Raw genomic sequence first — 23,267 nt, forward strand, 5'->3', positions numbered from 1 at the left:
AGGTCGTTTATGTTCTTCTCTACACTGGTTATTCTAGTTAGCAATTCGTCTAACCTTTTTTCAAGGTCCTTACCTTTCTTGCATTGCGTTAGAACATGCTCTTTTAGCTTGCAGGAGTTTGTTATTACCCATCTTCTGACACCTACTTCTGTCAATTCATCAAACTCATTCTCTGTCCAGTTTTGTTCCCTTGCTGGCGAGGAGTTGTGATCCTTTCGAAGAGAAAAGGTGTTCTGTTTTTTGGAATTTTCAGCCTTTTTGCACTGGTTTCTCCCTATCTTTGTGGATTTATCTACCTTTGGTCTTTGATGTTGGTGACCTTCAGATGGGGTCTTTGATTGGATGTGCTGTTCCTTTCTGTTTGTTAATTTTCCTTCTGACAGTCAGGCCCTTCTGCTGCCTGTCTGCTGGAGTTTTCTGGAGGTCCACTCCTGACTCTGTTTGCCTGGGTATCACCAGTGGAGGCTCAGTTGGAAATGAAAAAATCACCTGCCTTCTGCGTTGATCTCGCTGGGAGCTGCAGACTGGATCTGTTCCTGTTCAGCCATCTTGCCAGCAATCCCCTGAATCAGGATCTTTTAATAGAATAATGGATCAAGCAGAAGGAAGAATCAGTGAGCTTGGAGACAGGCTATTTGAAAATATACAGTCAGAGCAGACAAGAGAAAAAAGAATTAGGAACAATAAAGCATGCCTAGAATATCTAGAAAATAGCCCCAAAAGGGCAAATCTAAGAGCTATTGGCTTTAAAGAGGAGGTAGAGAAAGAAATAGAGATAGAAAGTTTACTCAAAGGAATAATAATAGAGAAGTTTACAAACCTAGAAAAAGATATCAACATCCAAGTACAAGAAGGTAATAGAACACCAAATAATTGACTCAAAGACGAGTACCTCAAGATGTTTAATAATTGAACTCCCAAAGTTCAAGAATGATGAAAGGATCCTGAAAGTGGAAAGAGAAAAGAAACAAATAACATACAATTTAGATCCAATATGACTAACAGCAGACTTTTCAGTGGAAACTTCACAGGCCAGGAGAAAGTGTCATGGTTTATTTAAAGAGTGAAAGGAAAATAACTTTTAACCTAGAATAGTATATCTGGTAAAATTATCCTTCAAACATAAAGAAGAAATAAAGACTTTCCCAAACAAACAAAAGCTGAGAGATTTCATCAACACCAGACTTATCTTACAAGAAATGCTAAAGGGAGTACTTCAGTCAGAAAATAAAGGATGTTAATAAGTAATAAGTAATTAACTGAAGGTTCAAAATTCACTAGTAATAGTAACTAAAAAGGAAAACACAGAATACTATAATACTGTAACTCTGGTGTGTAAACTACTCATATCTTATGTAGGAAGACTAATGGATGAACCAATAAAAACTGATAACTAAAGTAACTTTTCAAGATGGAGAGAGTACAATAAGTTACAAATAGTGACAACAAAAAGTCAAGAAGTGGGAGAATTAAGTTAAGATTTAGAGTCTTTATTTGTTTTCTTTTTGCTTCTTTACCTGTTTATTTTTGCAAATGGTGTTGTTATCTGGTTAAAATAATGGGTTATAAGATAGTATTTGCAAGCCTCATGGTAACCTCAAACCAAAGAACATACAATGGTAACTCAAAAAATAAAAAGCAAAAAGACTACATTATGTCACCAGGTAAAACCACCCTTACTGAAAGAAAGACAGGAAGGAAAGAAAGAAGAAAGAGAATACCATAAAACAACCAGAAAACAATAACAAAATGGCAGGAGTAAGTTCTTACTTATCAGTAATAGCATTGAATATAAATGGATAAACTCTCCAATCAAAAGACATAGAGTGGCTGACTGGATAAAAAACAATGTGTTGCCAACAAAAAACACATGTCACCTATAAAGACACACATACACTAAAAATAAAGAGATGGAAAAAGACATTCCATGCCAATAGAAACCGTAAAAGAGCAGGAGTAGCTACCTTTATATCATACAAAGTAAATCTCAAAACAAAAACCATAAGAGCAAAGAATGTCACTATATAGTGATAAACGAGTCAGTTCAGCAAGAGGATATTACAATTGTAAATATATATGCACCCAACACTGGAGCACTCAGATATAGAAAGCGAATATTATTAGAACTGAAAATAGAGGTAGACACCAATAAATAGCAGGAGACTTCAACACCCCACTTTGAGCACTGGACAGATCTTCCAGACAGAAAATAATAAAAAAATCAGACTTACTCTGCACTGTAGACCAAATGGATTTAATAGATATTTACAGAACATTTCCTCCAACATCTGCAGAATACATATATTTTTCCTTAGCACATGGATCATTCTCAAGGATGGACCATATGTTAGGTTACAAAACAAGTCTTGAAACATTCAAAAAAATTGAAATATCTTCTCTGACTGCAATGAAATAAAAGTATAAATCAATAGCAAGAGGAATTTTGGAAACTATATAAATACATGAAAACTAAACAACATGCTCCTAATGACCAGTGGTCAATGAAGAAATTGAGAAGGAAATTGAAAAATTTCTTTAAACAAATGATAATGGAAACATAATATACCAAAAGCACTACTAAGAGGAATTTGTATAGCTATAGGGCCTATATTAAAAAAAGAAAATGTTCAAATTAACAACCTACTGATGCATCTTAAAGAACTAGAAAAGCAAGAGCAATCAAACCCTAAACTACTAGAAGACAATAAATAATAAAGATCATAGCATAAATAAATGAAGCTGAAATGAAAAAAATACAGAAGATTAATAAAACAAAAAGCTGATGTTTTGAAAAGATTAACAAAAGCGACAAACCTTTTGCCAAATGGAGAGAAAACCCATATAAATAAAATCAGAGATTAAAAAAAGACATCATAACTGATACCACAGAAATTCAAAGGATCATTAGTGGCTACTCTGAGCAATGATATGCCAATAAGTTCGAAAATCTAGAAGAAACTGATAAACTCCTAGACACATACAACCTACTAAGATTGAACCAGAAAGACATTAACATGTGAACCACACCCAAACAAGTAACAAGATTGAAGCCGTAATAAAAAGTCTCCAAGTAAAGAAAAACCTTGGACCTGATGGCTTCACTACTGAATTCTACCAAACATGTAAAGAATTAGTACCAATCCTACTCAAACTTTTCTGAAAAATAGAGGAAGAGGGAATACTTGCAAACTAATGTACACTGCCAGTATTGCCCTGATACCAAAACCAGACAAGACAGCAAAAAAAGAAAAAAAAAAAAAAAAAAGAAAGAAAAAGAAAACTACAGGCCAGTATTCCCGATGAATATTGATGCAGAAATTCTCAATAAAATATTAGCATACTGAATTCAACAATACATTAAAAAGGTCATTTATCATGACCAAGTGGGATTCATCCCCAAGATGCGAGGATGGTTCAACATACGCAAATCAGTGTGATATATCATATCAGCAGAATGAAGGACAAAAAGTATATGATCATTTAAATTGATACTGAAGAAGTGTTTGATGAAATTTAACATCCTTCATGATAAAAACCCTCAAAAAACTAGGTATAGAAATAATATACCTCAACATAATGAAAGCCATATCTGACAGACCCACAGCTAGTATCATACTAAATGGTAAAAAAATGAAAGCCTTTCCTTTATGATCTGGAACATGACAAGAATGCCTACTTTCACCACTGTTATTCAACATAGTACTGGAAATTCTAGCTAGAACAATCAGACAAGTAAAAGATACAAAGGGCATCTAAATTTGAAAGGAAAACGTCAAATTACCCTTGTTTGCAGATGTGATCTTATATCTGAAAAAGCCTAAAGACTTCACAAGAAAACTATTAGAACTAATAAACAAACTCAGTAAAGTTGCAGGACATGCAATTTCCATATAAAAATCAGCAGGACTTCTTTATTTTTGTTTGTATTTTTTATTATTATTATTTTTTTGAGATGGAGTCTTGCTCTGTTGCCCTGGCTGGAGTGCAGTGGCACAATCTCGGCTCACTGCAAGCTCCGCCTCCTGGGTTCATGCCATTCTCCTGCCTCAGCCTCCTGAGTAGCTGAGACTACAGGTGCCTGCCACCATGCAAAATCAGCAGGACTTCTATATGTGAACAATATGAAAAATAAAAATGTAGTCACATTCACAATAGCCATATATAAAATTAAATACCTAGGAATTAGCCAAAGATATTCCATTTTTGGGATATCCTTCCATTTTTGAGGAATCTATATTGTTAAAATGTCCATACTACCCAAAGCAATCTACAGATATAATGTAATTCTTATCAAAATACCAATGACATTCTTCACAGAAATAGGAAAAACAACCTTAAAATTTATATGGAACCACAAAAGACCCAGAATAACCAAAGCTATTTTACGTAACAAACAAACCAACAAACTAAAACTGGAGGAATCACATTACCTGACTTCAAATTATACTACAGAACTATAGTAACCAAAGAAGCATGGTACTGACATAAAAACAGACACATAGACCAATGGAACAGAATAAAGAACCCAGAAACAAATACATACACTTACAGTGAACTCATTTTTTACAAAAGTGCTGAGAACATACATTGGGGAAAAGACAGTCTTTATTAAATGTTGCTTGGAAAACTGGATATCCATATGCAGAAAAATGAAACTAGACCTCTATCTTTCAACATACACAAAAATAAAATGAAAATGGATTAAAGACATATCCAGGACTTCAAACTATGAGACTACTACAAGAAAACATTGGAAAAACTCTGCAAGACATCGTTCTGGGCAAAGATTTCTTAAATATTACCCCACAAGCACAGGCAACTAAAGTAAAAGTGGACAGATGGGATCATATCAAGTTTAAAAGCTTTCGACAGCAAAGGTAACAATCAACAAAGTGAAGAGACAACCCACAGAATGGGAGAAAATATTTGCAAGCTACCCATCTGACAAGGGATTAATAACCAGAATATATAAACAGCTCAAACAATTCTATAGGAAAAAATCCAATAATCAGATCAAAAATGGGCAAAATATTTGAATAGACATTGCTTAGAAGACATACAAATGGCAAACAGGCATATGAAAAGATGCTTAACATCACTGATCATCAGAGAAATGCAAATCAAAACTACAATGAGATATCATCCCATCCCTGTTAAAATGACTTATATCCAAAACAGACAACAACAAATCTTGGCAAGGGTGAGAAAACATTGGAGATTCCTCAAAAAACTAAAAATAGGGCTACCATACAATCCAGCAATCCCACTGCTGGGTATATACTCAAAAGAAAGGCAGTAAGAATAGTGAAGAGATATCTGCACTTTTATGTTTCTTGCAGCTCTGTCTACAATAGCCAAGATTTGGAAACAACCTATGTGTTTGTTAACGGATGAATAGATAAAGAAAATGTGGTAATTATACACAGCGTAGTACTACTATTCAGCCATAAAAAAAGAAAGAGGTGGCCGGGCGCGGTGGCTCATGCTTGTAATCCCAGCACTTTGGGAGGCCGAGGCGGGTGGATCACGAGGTCAGAAGATCGAGACCACGGTGAAACCCCGTCTCTACTGGAAATACAAAAAATTAGCCGGGCGTGGTGGTGGGCGCCTGTAGTCCCAGCTACTCAGAGAGGCTGAGGCAGGAGAATGGCGTGAACCCGGGAGGCGGAGCTTGCAGTGAGCCGAGATCGCGCCACTGCACTCCAGCCTGGGTGACAGAGCGAGACTCCGTCTCAAAAAAAAAAAAAAAAAAAAAGAGATTAAGTCATTTGAAACAACATGGATGGAACTGGAGGTCATTATGTTAAGCGAAATAAGCCGGGCAGTGAAAGACAAACTTCCATATTCTCATTTGTGTAATCTAAATGTCAAAACAATTGAATCCATGGAGATAGAGAGTAGAAGATGGTTACCAGAAGCTGGGAAGGGTAGGTGGGGGGATAGGGGTGGTGAGAATGATTAATGGGTACAAAAAATAGAAGTAATGAGTAAGACCTAGTATTTGATAGCATAACAAGGTGACTCTTGTCAATAACAATTAACTTGTACATTTTAAAATAACTAAAAGAGTATAATTGGAATGTTTGTAAAACAAAGGATAAATGCTCGAGGGGATGGATTCCCATCTTCCAAGATTTGATTATTACACATTCCATGTCTGCGTGAAAACATCTCATGTACCCCGTAAATATATACCCTTACTATGTACCTAAAAAACTAAAAATTTAAAAAAAGGAATAATTTATTGGAGGACAGGCAAGAGCAGGTAAAGTTTAATCGAAAGACAGAGTTATGTGGTGAACTTTGTGGGTTTGACCTGTTTACTGGACATATAGAGGGAAGACTTCAGCCAGCAGCTTAATGTATATGACTTGTGGTTGCAGAAATGATCTGGGCTCAAGTAGTGGATATTGAAATTACATCCCAAAAGTAGATGTTACCTGCAGAATCACAGAGTGCCTTTTGGTGTAATGATAAAGCAATGGGCAAAAAATTCTAGTGTAGACTTGATTCCACCATTTCATAACTATATCATTTAAGCATGTCATCTAGTTCCTTTGAAAGGACTCTCAGAGTAACTCTCTATTCTCCCTTAAAAAACTTGGAGAAAAAGTTAGTATGAGTGAAATATCTTTAAAAATCATACACATAAGCTTCCTTCCCTCTTTCCTTCCTTCCTTCCTTCTTTCCTTCCTTCCTTCCTTCCTTCCTTCCTTCCTTCCTTCCTTCCGTCCTCCCTCCCTCCTTCCTTCCTTCCTTCCTTCCTTCCTTCCTTCCTTCCTTCCTTCCTTCCTTCCTTCTTTCCTTCCTTCCTTCCATCCTCCTTCCTTCCTTCTTTCCTTCCTTCCTTCCATCCTCCTTCCTTCCTTCCTTCCTTTCTTCCTTCCTTCCTTCCTCCCTCCTTCCCTTTCTCTCTCCCTTCCTCCATTTCTCTCTCCCTCCCTTTCTCTTTTTTTTTCCTTCCACCATCCTCCCTTCTAATAATCACTTATTCATCTCTTCAGTATTTATGACAATGAATGGATCTTTAGGACTAAGATTAGGGGAGAGTTAGAGACACTGAAAGTTTTGTTTTCTTCCTAAAGCTCTTTGACAAGATTTGCAATGAAAACCAATAAGAACCTTGGTAGCCTGGGAGAGTTTTACTTGTAACAATTTCTTTTTTCCAAATTGGGTCCTGAATCACTCTTGCCTGTGGTCTTAAATATTTTGCTCAATGTAGTGATGTGTTGAAGTGACTTGAAGAACTAAAACTATATTTTGGTTTGGGGTATCTATTCCTCATTGTTCTTTTGTCTCTAAAGGATTTTCATTACTTGCTCTTAGCGCTTCATAAATACACAGACATGTCCTGTCAGGAGACTAGTTGCTGCTGACAAGGGTAGGATTTTCAATTTGGATTGATAATATTCTGTACTGGAACGGTGATATAAGCCAGCAGTATAAGTTATGACCTGCTGAATCAACTGACTCACTTGGGTAGGCACTTATACCCAATATTTGCCTGCTTTGTACAATATCATCATTTTTCTTAGAATTTGAATCAGCCCATAATATTTATTGAGTGACTTCTGAGTATAGAATATGAGGCACTGTATCAGGAGTTTGAAATGCATTCAGAGAATGAGGGACTGTGCACGTGTCATTTGTCACGGATTATATGTGGAAGAAATGTCATCAACCTCCATGATTAGAATAGTCAAGCCATTTGTTTGCCAGTGAAAAAGTCCTGTCCTGGGAAATCTCATAATGCCTGTTTTATACTCAGATGCTTTATGATACATTCCTCACGAAAGAGTTACTATAATCTGCACCCCATATCTTCAATACCTTGAACAGAAGATAGAGTGACTTACATCCAATTATCTATTGACTGGTTAATCATCTAGTGTTACTCAGATTGACCTAAGAATGAACAACAGTGTCCAGTACTGTATGCAGTATGTCAGCTAGTTGAATAAGACTCAAACTCAGAGACTCTAAACAGGCATTTAGGAAGAGAAAGAATAATAGAGATGAGAAATAGCTCATTAAGGTAGAGTATGAGCAGGGAGCAGTCAATGTCTACTCTGAGAAGGCGACCAAGTATTTTGAGTTTCTCTTTAAACATCAGAACTGCTATTAGATCCCAGGAAATATTACTTTGTGCAGAATTCAGAGGCACATCCCCTCAGACTCTCAGAGGACTCCCAAGATCCAACTAGGGCAGGATCAAATCCATTTTAGAACATTTATGGCTTCCTCTTTCCTTGACTTTCCTGCTATCTCAGTGCTTGCTGATATCACCTCCCAGATATACTGCTTATTTTAATTCCTGCTTTGTTCAAACCAATATACTCTTCTTTTGGATTTGTGCTGTACGTTTTTAGGGAATAAGAACTCAGGGACTAGTGTGGTATATGGCACAGCCATGCAAGTGGATGTTCGTCCTTCTGCCACCTTATAGCACCAACGTTCTTAACAGAAATTTTCTGGGCAGGAAACTGAAGACTTGAAAGCACTTCTAAATGTGGCTTTCATGGCAGATAGTCTCAAATTAGGCCTCTTGAATGGACCAAGAGAATTATCATATGTTAAAGTATTATGATTAGATCTTTTCAATTATTGATCTGCTACTAGGTTTAATTATCAAGGTTATAATTTTTATGGAAATAGACAGTAATTTTATGGATAAAGTCTTATGTGAGAAAGACTGGTTATCATTTCCGAATTTTACTCTTGACTGGATATTCAACTGCAATTTATTTTCTTTAGAAAAATTCTAATTTCTAGGTTGTAAAAAAAGTTTCAAATCAGTTATATTGAATATTTTTTCACAATATAATATTATCAGTTATAAAATATGAAAGGTAATTAGCAAACATTCTGATTTTATTGATCATGTAACTCAAAATGACAATTTTATTTATAGTTCTCACATTTACAGAAGGAGTAGCTCTTTCAACCTGTACTAGACAGAAAAAATCAAAATGTGTTGGTAAGTAATGTATTAGTCCATTTTCACTCTGCTGATAAAGAGTACCTGAGACTGGATAATTTATAAAGAAAAAGAGGTTTAATGAACTCACAGTTTCACATGGCTGGGGAGGCCTTACAATCATGGCAGAAGGTGAAAGGCACATCTTACATGGCCGCAGGCAAGAGAGAATGAGAGACAAGTAAAAGGGGTTTCCCCTTATGATACCATCAGATCTCGAGAGACTTACTCACTACCACGAGAACAATATGGGTGAAACTGCCCCCATGATTCACTCATCTCCTACTGGGTCCCTCCTACAATATGTGGGAATTATGGGAGCTACAAATCAAGATGAGATTTGGGTGGGGACTCAGAGCCAAACCCTGTAAATAGACAAACATGAGACTCCAGGGAATGTACATTTATGACAGGCTTGAGAAGTTCTGCAAAGAAAGTTAACTGGGAATGCCAAAGCTGTTTTCAAATAATAAATTGTACAATATTTTAGGCATTTTGTTTCCACATAGTAAATCAATCTCCATTCCATTTAGGGTCATACACAGTCATGTCTCAATTTGTCTAATTTTTAAAATGTGTGAAATAAATACTCTCAATAACCAAAATGTAGATATAGTGACAGAGCAAATCACATTCACAGGTTTTCTAATAACAGTTGTTTTTTTGGTTTTGCTTTAATTGTGAATAAAGGCTGGGAATCTTTTGCATTTTCTCATCAATGATAGCTAATGGATCTTTGATCAACTTCAAAATTCAGTATATTAAGAAACAGGCCTGATAAAAATAATATATACTTTTTCTGTACAATTAAAATGTATTTTACAGATTCCAGAGCTGCTTATATGACGGAATGTGTTTTGACTGTCTCTCTGGAGTCTGTATTACTCTGCCTTTTGTCTGTCCTTACTCAGGCTGCTGTCATTGGCCTCAGCTCAGTGAGGTATCAGCACTTTTGCTTTCAAAGAGAATATATGGTGCATTCCCCTAAGTTCTTTCTCTACATAGCCAACTACTAGCAGCAAGTGCTTTTAATAGGGGATATGTGTCTTTGTTCCTTTGTAGAGTCACAGGATGTGTATAATGAACTCTGGCATTATGGTGAAAGTACCTCTCACTGTTCTCACATAATAAGTCTACTGTTATCAGTTTAATTGATCCTGCTTTTGTCAGAAGGCAATTTGTGTCATTCTGGCACAAAGGGAGACAACCAATAAAAGGCTGTACACTTTAGGGACAAGTTGTATACTTTTACAGAACTGTTATCAGGCAGATTTATATCCATTAGCATTATGCAGGGAATGGAAATAAAAGATAAGGGTTAAAAGAAATATTTTCTCAGTGGGCCAATTAGATGAGGGAGTTGGATGTGAAGAGTGAACAAGTTGGACCTCTCTGGTACAGGCTACCTAAAATCCAATTTAATAGCTGTAGCATGCAGAATATCATTAACTCATGAGTGATGATCAGTGGAAAATTCCCTTTAATGCTTAGAAAGGGTAATGTGGTATTATAGAGTTTGTTTAACAATGTTTCAAGTATGCACATTGAGCCTAATCTATTATCCTCTTTGATGAGGAGAAAAAAGGTGGCTAATTTTTGTCTTTTTTTTTTTTTTTTGGCGACGGAGTCTCGCTCTGTCGCCCAGGCTGGAGTGCAGTGGTGCGATCTTGGCTCACTGCAAGCTCCGCCTCCCAGGTCCACGTCATTCCCCTGCCTCAGCCTCCCTAGTAGCTGGGACTACAGGTGCCTGCCACATCGCCCGGCTAATTTTTTGTATTTTTAGTAGAGATGGGGTTTCACCGTGTTAGCCAGGATGGTCTCGATCTCCTGACCTCATGATCCGCCCCCGCTTGGCCTCCCAAAGTGCTAGGATTACAGGCGTGAGCCACCGCTCCCTGCCTACTTTTTGTCTTATGTACAATATAGAGTTGGGTTTTTCTTAAAAAAATAAGGCTTAGGATACTTAAACTTCTTTTGTTTTTCATACTGGTTAACTTAATATATATGAATGATAATGTTTCGTTTCTTAGATGATTATCATTTTGGCCATTAAAGAAAAAAAACCTCACTGAACAATGAACAACAACCTGGTGTGCCAGAATTAGGTAGGAGAGATGCATGGAGAGTTCCTAGAGTCACAGCAACTTGGTGTGTACATGCTAACAAACATGCACACACACAGATACACACATCCATTGAGAATCACTGAGAGCTGTCAGGTTACAAAACAATAGATTTATACGTGCAAAGCTATACGTGAGAGGGTAAATACTCTGATGAAAATAAATCGCTGCTTTGTATTTGTTAAATAAACATTTGTTCTACAAAAAAGATACCAGTCTTGTTGGAGACAGTGTTCTGGAATATAAGTTTTGTTTGTTTGCTTTGTCATTTGGATTTGTCTGAGTGTTTTCCAAGAGTTCTTCATCTCTACACACCTCTGTTTATTCTGATTTTGACTTATCTTGACACTTCCAGGTGAGAAGTGTCCGCAATTTATTGCTCTTCTTTGCTGAATAGAGTTAGAGATAGATGATTCTTATAAGTTTGACGGAGCTTGAGACTTCTCATGTTAGAACTAGAATAGTCTAGGATGTTATACTCATCTAAAGAGTGTTCTTAGTGTTTTTGTAAATTTCTGATTAATTTCAAACAACACATGGATTCTCTTCCTTTTTGATCATGTCTCTATATTCTTGGCTCCATTTCACATAGGTTGAGTTCTCGTTGTGGATACCCTTTCTGGGTATGCATAAAATATATATTAGAGCAACTGACCATAAATAACTTAAAATCACTTACTTTAGTGTATTTCTTCCTTGGAGAAATAATGTGTGTCATTCAAAATTGGAAATAAAATCAGAGATAAGAAGGAATATTATCTGGCTTCTTAGTAAAGAAAGGTGAATTTTTAAGACTCAGATTTAAATTTCAAGTATTTATTAATGAAAATATACTTGTAAATGTTTCCTTATACTGATCCTTCACCCATCCTAAGCATTTTTTAGTACATATAGAACATCTATGAGTTGTTCTTTCATATTTATCAAGATAATATTAGCTGATAAATAAAATAGACATAAGCTGGTGTCTTCATTCCAGTTTATATTTTTGTAGTGGTGCATATCAGTCAATTCAGCTTTACCCAGCATGAGTATACTTGTGTTGTATAACTAAGCTGGCCTGAATGGAAAGATAATCTGTATTTGTGTGAAAACTTTCTACTATGATAATATTTCCTCTCAATTTTACAACATTTCCAAGAATATCAGCTATGTTTCTAGTAAGAGCCACAAGTATAGAAGGATGGATGATTATTTCCTGTGATATACACACATTTAGCAGAATGATATTTCTATAGTAAACTATGCATTCCTTTCTCTCCTCTAGTGTGTCCAAGTTGCCTTGTGATCTGCGCTCATTTCCAGCAGTTAGACCACAAGGCATCCAAGGGATCAAGGCAGTTTTGTTACAGCAGAAAACAGACAATCAATCAGTTTTTTTTAAAAAACGAGTTACAAACATCATAGTCCAAATAGAATACAAAATATTTAGAAAAATACAAGATAAATAAGAGCCAGGTTTTTCCCTTGCCCCACTGACAATACAAAGAGTATTCCAGATTGAGGAGTAGTGGGGAGAAGAGAGAGGGGGAAAAAGAGCTATTAGTCTTTTCTTCTATTCTCCACTATTAACTACCAAGTCCAGGAGAGGCAAAACATCCTCCACCCCTAAATGGGCTTGGTAAACTATGAGAGTGGAGTGATCTTGTGCTTTCTTTTTCAGGGAGATCTTAGGAAATAAAAGGCTTCTCAATTTCTCTACACCAGAGCATATAACACATACAGAAATGTCTGTGTAGGATATCTAGGAAAATGGGCCTGCAGCATTCCTCCAGAATCTCCATGTTCACTGCAGTGCTCAGGGAGCAGCAGAAATACTTTTCTGTGGGGCAGAGAGCAGTGTGGCCTTGGCACAGAGAGCCAATGAAGCTGTAGATGCCTTGTTTTCAAGACAAGGTGGATGTGCGTGAAGCCAAGACAGAAGACTACCTGGGAACACAAACATACTACCTGATTGCAAGGTAATATTACAGAGATGATTTTTAAAATGCCCAGATTTCTATCTATGTCCTCCATAATCTGTCACTATATAAGTCCCAAAGAATGTAGCCGCTACCTCAGGGAAAATATGGAAAGAGACACCGAAATCACTGTGATTAAGTTACTGCCAGTTAGTGATTAGAATATACATTAAACTTAGTTATAAAAAAAGATAAATTTTATGAATATGTTTTTTTTATTATACTTTAAGTTTTAGGGTACATGTGCACAAAGTGCAGATTATTTACATATGTATACATGTGCCATGTTGGTGTGCTGAACCCATTAACTCCTCATTTAACATTAGGTATATCTCCTAATGCTATCCCTCCCCCCTCCACCCACCCGACAACAGGCCATGGTGTGTGATATTCCCCTTCCTGTGTCCAAGTGTTCTCATTGTTCAATTCCCACCTATAAGTGAGAACATGCAGTGTTTGGTTTTTTGTCCTTGTGATAGTTTGCTGAGAATGATGGTTTCCAGCTTCACCCATGTCCCTACAAAGGACATGAACTCATCATTTTTTATGGCTGCCTAGTATTCCATGGTGTATATGTGCCACATTATCTTAATCCAGTCTATCATTGTTGGACATCTGGGTTGGTTGCAAGTCTTTGCTATTGTGAATAGTGCCACAATAAACATACGTGTGCATGTGTCTTTATAGCAGCATGATCTATAATCCTTTGGGTATATACTCAGTAATGGGATGGCTGGGTCAAATGATATTTCTAGTTCTAGATCCCTGAGGAATTGCCACACCGTCTTCCACAATGGTTGAACTAGTTTGCAGTCCCACCAACAGTGTAAAAGTGTTCCTATTTCTCCACATCCTCTCCAGCACCTGTTGTTTCCTGACTTTTTAATGATAGCCATTCTAACTGGTGTGAGATTGTATCTCATTGTGGTTTTGATCTGCATTTCTCTGACAGCCAGTGATGCTGAGCATTTTTTCATTTGTCCGTTGGCTGCATAAATGTCTTCTTCTGAGAAGTGTCTGTTCATATCCTTCACACTTTTTGATGGGGTTGTTTTTTTCTTGTAAATTTGTTTGAGTTTATTGTAGATTCTGGATATTAGCCCTTTGCCAGATGAGTAGATTGCAAAAATTGTCTCCCATTCTGTAGGTTGCCTGTTCACTCTGATGGTAGTTTCTTTTGCTGTGCAGAAACTCTTTAGTTTAATTAGATCCCATTCGTCAATTTTGGCTTTTGTTGCATTGCTTTTGGTGTTTTAGACATGAAGTCCTTGCCCACGCCTATGTCCTGAATGGTATTGCCTAGGTTTTCTTGTAGGATTTTAATGGTTTTAGGTCTAACATGTAAGTCTTTAATCCATCTTGAATTAATTTTTGTATAAGGTGTAAGGAAGGGATCCAGTTTCAGTTTTCTACATATGGCTAGCCAGCTTTCCCAGCACCATTTATTAAATAGGGAATCCTTTCCCCATTTCTTGTTTTTGTCAGGTTTGTCAAAGATCAGATAGTTGTAGATATGTGGCATTATTTCTGAGGGCTCTGTTCTGTTCCATTGGTGTATATCTCTGATTTGTTACCTGTACCATGCTGTTTTGGTTACTGTAGCCTTGTAATACAGTTTGAAGTTAGGTAGCATGATTTGTACTTTCGGCTTAGGATTATCTTGGCAATGTGGGGTGTTTTTTGGTTCCATATGAACTTTAAAGTAGTTTTTTCCAGTTCTGTGAAGAAAGTCATTGGTAGCTTGATGGGGATGGCATTGAATCTATAAATTACATTGGGCAGTATGGCCATTTTCACGATATTGATTCTTCCTACCCATGAGCATGGAATGTTCTTCCATTTGTTTGTATCCTCTTTCATTTCATTGAGCAGTGGTTTGTAGTTCTCCTTGAAGAGGTCCTTCACATCCCTTGTAAGTTGGATTCCTAGGTATTTTATTCTCTTTGAAGCAATTGTGAATGGTGGTTCACTCATGATTTGGCTCTCTGTTTGTCTGTGATTGGTGTACAGGAATGCTTGTGATTTTTGCACATTGATTTTATATCCTGAGACTTTGCTGAAGTTGCTAATCAGTTTAAGGAGATTTTGGACTGAGATGATGGGGTTTTCTAGATATACAATCAAGTCATCTGCAAACAGGGACAATTTGACTTCCTCTTTTCCTAACTGAATACTCTTTATTTCCTTCTCCTGCCTGATTGCCCTGGCCAGAACTTCCAACACTATGTTGAATAGGAGTGGTGAGAGAAGGCATCCCTGTCTTGTGCCCATTTTCAAAGGGAATGCTTCCAGTTTTTGCCCATTCAGTATGATATTGGCTGTGGGTTTGTCATAGATAGCTCTTATTATTTTGAGATATGTCCCATCAATACCTAATTTATTGAGAGTTTTTAGCATTAAGGTTGTTGAATTTTGTCAAAGGCCTTTTCTGCATCTATTGAGATAATCGTGTGGTTTTTGTCTTTGGTTCTGTTTATATGCTGGCTTACGTTTATTGATTTGCATATGTTGAACCAGCCTTGCATCCCAGGGATGAAGCTCACTTGATCATGCTGTATAAGCTTTTTGATGTGCTGCTGGATTCAGTTTGCCAGTATTCTATTGAGGATTTTTACATCGATGTTCATCAGGGATATTGGTCTAAAATTCTCTATTTTTGTTTTGTCCCTGCCAGGCTTTGGTATCAGCAGGATGCTGGCCTCATAAAATGAGTTAGTGAGGATTCCTTCTTTTTGTATTGATTGGAATAGTTTCAGAAGGAATGGTACCAGCTCCTGTTTGTACCTCTTGTAGAATTTGGCTGTGAATCTTTCTGGTCCTGGACTTTTTTTGGTTGGTAAGCTATTAATTATTGCCCCAATATCAAAGCCTGTTATTGCTGTATTCAGAGATTCAACTTCTTCCTGGTTTAGTCTTGGGAGGCTGCATGTGTCCAGGAATTTATCCATTTCTTCTAGATTTTCTGGTTTATTTGCATAGAGGTGTTTATAATATTCTCTGATGGTAATTTGTATTTCTGTGGGATCGGTGGTGATATCCCCTTTGTCATTTTTTATTGCGTCTATTTGATTCTTCTCTCTTTTCTTCTTTATTAATCTTGCTAGCGGTCTATCAATTTTGTTGATCTTTTCAAAAAACCAGCTCCTGGATTCATTGATTTTTTGAAGGGTTTTTTTGTGTCTCTGTCTCCTTCAGTTCTGCTCTGATCTTAGTTATTTCTTGCCTTCTGCTAGCTTTTGAATGTGTTTCCTCTTGCTTCTCTAGTTCTTTTAATTGTGATGTTAGGGTGTCAATTTTAGATCTTTCCTGCTTTCTCTTGTGGGCATTTAGGGCTATAAATTTCCCTCTACACACTGCTTTAAATGTGTCCCAGAGATTCTGGTGTGTTGTGTCTTTGTTCTCATTGGTTTCAAAGAACATCTTTATTTCTGCCTTCATTTCATTATGTACCCAGTAGTCAATCAGGAGCAGGTTGTTCAGTTTCCAAGTAGTTGAGTAGTTTTGACTTAGTTTCTTAATCCTGAATTCTAGTTTGATTGCACTGTGGTCTGAGAGACCGTTTGTTATAATTTCTGTTCTTTTACATTTGCTAAGGAGGGTTTTACTTCCAACCTTGTGGTCAATTTTGGAATAGGTGTGGTGTGGTGCTGAGAAGAATGTATATTCTGTTGATTTTGGTGGAGACTTCTGTAGATGTCTATTAGTTCCACTTGGTGCAGAGCTGAGTTCAATTCCTGGATATCCTTGTTAACTTTCTGTCTTGTTGTTCTGTCTAATCTTGACAGTGGGGTGTTAAAGTCTCCTATTATTATTGTGTGGGAGTCTAAGTCTTTTTATAGGTTTCTAAGGACTTGCTTTATGGATCTGGGTGCTCCTGTATTGGGTGCATATATATTTAGGATAGTTAGCTCTTCTTGTCGAATTGATCCCTTTACCATTATGTAATGGCCTTCTTTGTCTCTTTTGATCTTTGTTGGTTTAAAGTCTGTTTTATCAGAGACTAGGATGCCACCCCTGCCTTTTTTTATTCTCCATTTGCTTGGTAGATCTTCCTCCATCCCTTTATTTTGAGCCTGTGTGTGTCTCTGCACAAGAGATGGGTTTCCTGAATACAGCACACTGATAGGTCTTGACTCTTTATCCAATTTGCCAGTCTGTGTCTTTTAATTGGAGCATTTAGCCCATTTACATTTAAAGTTAATATTGTTATGTGCGAATTTCATCCTGTCATTAGATGTTAACTGGTTATTTTGCTCATTAGTTGATGCAGTTTCTTCCTAGCCTTGATGGTCTTTACAATTTGGCATGTTTTTGCAGTGGCTGCTACCAGTTGTTCCTTTCCAATTTTAGTGCTTCCTTCAGAAACTCTTGTAGGGCAGGCCTGGTGGTGATAAAATCTCTCAGCATTTGCCTGTCTCTAACGTATTTTATTTCTCCTTCACTTATGAAGCTTAGTTTGGCTGGATATGAAATTCTGGGTTGAAAATTCTTTAAGAATGTTGAATATTGGCCCCCACTCTCTTCTGGCTTGTAGAGTATCTGCCGAGAGATCAGCTGTTAGTCTGATGGGCTTCCCTTTGTGGGTAACCTGACCTTTCTCTCTGGCTGCCCTTAACATTTTTTCCTTCATTTCAACTTTGGTGAATCTGACAATTATGTGTCTTGGAGTTGCTCTTCTGGAGGAGTATCTTTGTGGCGTTCTCTGTATTTCCTGAATTTGAATGTCGGCCTGCCTTGCTAGAATGGGGAAATTCTCCTGGATAATATCCTGCAGAGTGTTTTCCAATTTGGTTCCATTCTCCTCGTCACTTTCAGGTACACCAATCAGACATAGATTTGGTCTTTTCACATAGTTCCATATTTCTCGGAGGCTTTGTTCATTTCTTTTTATTGTTTTTTCTCTAAACTTCTCTTCTTGCTTCATTTCATTCATTTGATCTTCCGTCACTGATACTCTTTCTTCCAGTTGATCGAATCGGCTACGGAGGCTTGTGCATTCATCACGTAGTTCTCGTGCCGTGGTTTTCAGCTCCATCAGGTCCTTTAAGGACTTCTCTGCATTGGTTATTCTAGTTGGCCATTCGTGTAATCTTTTTTCAAGATTTTTAACTTCTTTGCCATTGGTTCGAACTTCCTCCTTTAGCTTGGAGAAGTTTGATCGTCTGAAGCCTTCTTCTCTCAACTTGTCAAAGTCGTTCTCCATCCAGCTTTGTTCCATTACTGGTGAGGAGCTGCGTTCCTTTGGAGGAGGAGAGGTGCTCTGATTTTTAGAATTTTCAGTTTTTCTGCTCTGTCTTTTCCCCATCTTTGTGGTTTTATCTACCTTTGGTCTTTGATGATGGTTACGTGCAGATGGGGTTTTGGTGTGGATGTCCTTTCTGTTTGTTAGTTTTCCTTCTAACAGTCAGGACCCTCAGCTGCAGGTCTGTTGGAGTTTGCTGGAGGTCCACTCCAGACCCTGTTTTCCTGGGTATCAGCAGCGGAAGGTGCAGAACAATGAATATTCGTGAACAGCAAATGTTGCTGCTTGATCGTTCCTCTGGAAGTTTTGTAATATATTTATAATTAATTTTTTTAAAAATAAATTTAATTTTTTCATACAGGTTTAGATTTAAAAGACAAAATCAAGCATATAGTATAGAGAGTTCCCATAAACCCTGTACCCCATTTCCCCTATTATTAACACATTAATATGATACATTTGTCGTAACTAATGAACCAATGTGGATATTTTATTATTAACTAAAGCTATATTTTGTTCAGATTTCCTTTTTCTTTGCCTAATGTTCTATTTTTGTTCCAGGATCTCACCCATGACACCACAATACAGTTGTCATGTCTCCTTAGGCTCATCTTGGCAGTGACAGTTTCTCAGACTTTCTTTGTTTTTGATGACCTTGATAGTTTGAAGACTACTAGTTAGATGTCTTGTAGAATGCTCCTTTGCTGAAATTTGTCTGATGTTTTTCTTATGATTAATCTGGGGTTACGAGTTTTTAGGAGGAAGATGACAAAGAAAAAATGCCATTTTCATCACATCATATAAAGGATACAGACTATGAACATTACTTGTCATTGTTGATGTTAACACTGGTCAATTGTCTGAGGTAGTCTTAGGCAGGTTTCTCCAGATGTAAAGTTGTTCTTTTCCCCCAGCTGCCTTTCCAAACTCTTAGGAAGAAAGCTCACTTAAGGTATGGGGAGTTATGCTCTAGCTCCTTGAAAGATGCATATCTACATAAATTATTTGAACTCTGCACAGGAAATTTGTCTTTTCTCCTCCATTTGTTTAGTCAAGTATTTATTTATACTGGTGTAGAATCATGGATATTTGTTTTATACCTTGAGTCACAATCCAATACTATTTTTTTTTTTTTTTTACTTTGTTGCTCACATTGTTCCAACTTTGACCATGGGAGGCTCTTTCAGTTGACTCTGGTATCTTTTTGACGTACCACATTTATTGGATTGGTTTGGGATTTTTTTTTCCTTTGCTGTTTGTTTGTTTTAACACTTCCTTACTTTCTAGCACTACAAGATGCTCCTGGTTTATCTTGTATATTTCCTGCACAAGTCCTAGAACCAGCCATTTCTCCAACAAATCCTGATTCTTTTAATTGAATAGTGGTATAAGAAACCAACATATGGGTGCTAGGTGCACAATTATCTTTTTAAGAAAAAATAATTAGAAATGATGCAAAATGTAATAAGATGAATTGATGATAAGAATAGTCTAAAACAGAAAATCTCAAACCTTTTTTCTGAAGAAGCCTTAAAAATTATTTTGAGAGCCTCAAAAAGCTCTTGTTTATGTGGATTATAGCAATTTATATTTGCTGAATTAAAAATTAAAACTGAGACATTTTAAACCTATAATTTTTTTTTGAGAGTCTGTCACCTAGACGAGTACAGTGGCGTGATCTTGGCTCACTGCAACCTCCGCCTCCTGGGTTCAAGTGATTCTTCTGCCTCAGCCTCCTGAGTAGCTGAGACTATAGGCATATGCCACCATGCTGGGCTAATTTTTGTATTTTTAGTAGAGATGGGGTTTCACTATGTTGGCCAGTCTGGTCTTGAACTCCTGACCTCAGGCGATCCACCTGCCTCAGCCTCCCAAAGTGCTGGGATTACAGACGGGAGCCACTGTGCCCAGCCTAAACATATAATTTAATAATCATTTGAGTAAAACAATAATAAGTCCAATATTTGTTGATATAATTAACATTTTAATAAAAAAATTAAAATTTAAAAATAAAAAATTTCAAGGATAGTGTCATTGCTTTACAGTTTTGCAATTTTTTAAATGTCTGGCCTAATATAAAGTAACTACAGTACTAATTATGCTCTTGCCTTCATCTGCTGCAATTTATTGTTTAGGTTAAAGTCTATCAAGAAAATCTAGCCTCACATAAATATTCAATTGAAAGTGGGAGAACTATTTGAGTAGCCTTTTCAGATTATTTTGGATACATTGTGTAGTCTCTGGAAAAATCTAAAATATGTTTATGAGAAAATGAGAGTGATATGGAGAAATAATATCTTAGTATTATTATGAATATCATTTTGACCTTGTGCACTCCCTGAAAAGTCTCAGGAGCTCACAATAGTCTCAGACCACTCTTTGAGAGCTGTTGGTCTTAAATAGACTGTTTCAAAAGCAAAAATAAAATAATCTACAGATTCAAACTTTTACTATTGCTTATTTACTGTCAATTTATTTAATCCATGAGGTTTTTCACAGGATGATTTTTTTCATTTACTTCATTTAGAGAAAAGGGGTTGGCATAAATCCTGCATGTTTAGTGGTACAATGCTGGATTTACTGTCAGTGTAAAGTCAGGCAAATCAAATAAAGTTAAATAATTTTCTCTCTTAAGGCTTCTCCATTTCCTTTTCTCCTATTTGCCTGATATAACTTGTTTTACTCTCACATTCCCATTTTGGTTTAGGGCAGCATTGGGGCATGTTTGATGAGGGATCACTTGGAGGCATTTCTTAATGCTTTGCATTCACCATCAATCAGTTGTGATAAGTGTTCATGTGAGCAATTTATGCTATGAAAGCACCTTGTATGGCACTTGAGATCAAGAGAGGAAAGGTGAGTCTGACAGGAATAAGGAGACAAGAGAGTGAGCCCAACGCCAATTTTCTGAATCTGTTGCTCTGCTGGAATGAATGATTGTGAGAGATGATGGATGACTGATATCACTGTTAAGTGTCTTTTATTCCTTAGGATAATTTTGCCAATTTTCCAGTGAACTTAAATGTCCACAGATGTTTGAGATGAAACCTACTGATTTGTAACTCCAAGTCTTTAAGGGCCAAATTGTTGGAGAATGTCAGTGGAAACTGGCAGTTTGACTATAGTTTCTGCAAAAGACCATTGAGTGTCCTAAAGATTCTCTTGTAATTTGTCAGTGGCACAAATGTCTAGCGTAATAATTTTACTTTTAGTAGATTAGGGATAAGAATGGAATGTTAAATGTTGCTTGTTTCAGATCACAGTGGGTGAATATGTACTACATGTCCTATCTATTTCTGTTGGTACTCTTCAAGGAAAAAATGTTAAATAAGAAGTTACTTCAAAATTCTGCTGTATTTTACTTTGGCCAAAATGATTGTCACTATTAAGAAGAATTTTATAGAACATAAAACATAAAAATTTTTAAAGAAGTAGCCACCATTTATAGGAAGTGAATATGAGCTGAAAACAAAAGAATGTGTATTTTGTAATTAAAATCTGGCTCTGACATTGGCCTGTCTCTCTGGCTTGCAGGCCTCACCCCACCTTTATTTTGGCCTCTTGTAAATGCTCTACCAGTCCCTTTAGCAGACTGCTAAATGTTTGCTAGAAAGACAGACTTGCCTTTGTTTCCACTTCATATCCTCCATTAAGCACATTAAATATTTTAAATACCATTAAATTATTTAGAGATGCTTCATATTCAAATTTAAAAATATTTAGAGTTCAAATTTCATGGTTAATTATTTTTTAATAGTCCCCTTTTCTGAAAGGTCTGTGTCAATTCATTCTTTGTCTATCTTTGCTGTCCTTTTAACAAACTGATGACTGCATCTATCTACAACCTTTGTCAGTGTTCCTTGATTTGATTGCATATTAGAACACCTGCAAACTTTAAAAAAAAATGTATAGATTCCTGCATTTCACTGAGACCAGATGAATCAGAATTGCTGGCAAGGCCAGGGCATTGGTATTTCTTAGAAATTCTCCAGTGTCTCTAATGCACAATTACAGTTTAGAATTACTGGTCTAGGCTGTGGATGACAAATACGTTTCCATTTTATCCAACACTGTGTTAAGAATGATACCATAGTGGGCCGGGCGTGGGTGGCTCATGCCTGTAATCCCAGCACTTTGAGAGGTCGAGGTGGGGGGATCACGAGGTCAGGAGATGGAGACCATCCTGGCTAACACGGTGAAACCCCGTCTCTACTAAAAATACAAAAAATTAGCCGGATATGGTGGCGGGCGCCTGTAGTCCCAGCTACTCGGGAGGCTGAGGCAGGAGAATCGCTCGAACCCGGGAGACGGAGGTTGCAGTGAACCGAGATCGTGCCACTGCACTCCAGCCTGGGGGACAGAGTGAGACTCCATCTCAAACAAAACAGAACAGAACAGAACAGAACAGAACAAAACATAACAAACAAAAACCAGAATGATACTATAGTCATGTTTGGAATCAAGGTAAGAGCATTACAATGCATTCTTGATGTCTACAGTAGTGGCTCAGCTGTCAGGTTCTTGCCATCACTTACCATATCCTTCTGACTTTAAATTTTTTCCCTCATAAGCATTGAGCTCATTCTCTATTTCTCTGGTCTCCATTCATATTGTAGGGCCCACCATCCATACATCACAATGCTGAAAAATTTTATTTCGTGTAAATTTTGTTAGTAGTTTTAGTAAAGAGTGGATTCTAAAATTAAATACTAAACACACACACACACACACACACACACACGGCAGATGAGATACATACACATGCTTCACATATTGCCAAAGTCACTGAGCATTTATTATGGCCATAGTAAAAAAATATAGAGGGGTTCTGTAGTGTAGCAGTCATCACACTCATCTCACATAGTAAGACAATATAGTGAATCTTTTTTTTGCTATGACAATTGCTGATATATATTAATAGTCAAATTTTATTAACTGAGAACTGAGAGAAAAAAGGAATCTTC

This window comes from Symphalangus syndactylus, chromosome 11 (genome assembly GCF_028878055.3).
Source record: "Symphalangus syndactylus isolate Jambi chromosome 11, NHGRI_mSymSyn1-v2.1_pri, whole genome shotgun sequence".
Classification (NCBI taxonomy): Eukaryota; Metazoa; Chordata; class Mammalia; order Primates; family Hylobatidae; genus Symphalangus; species Symphalangus syndactylus.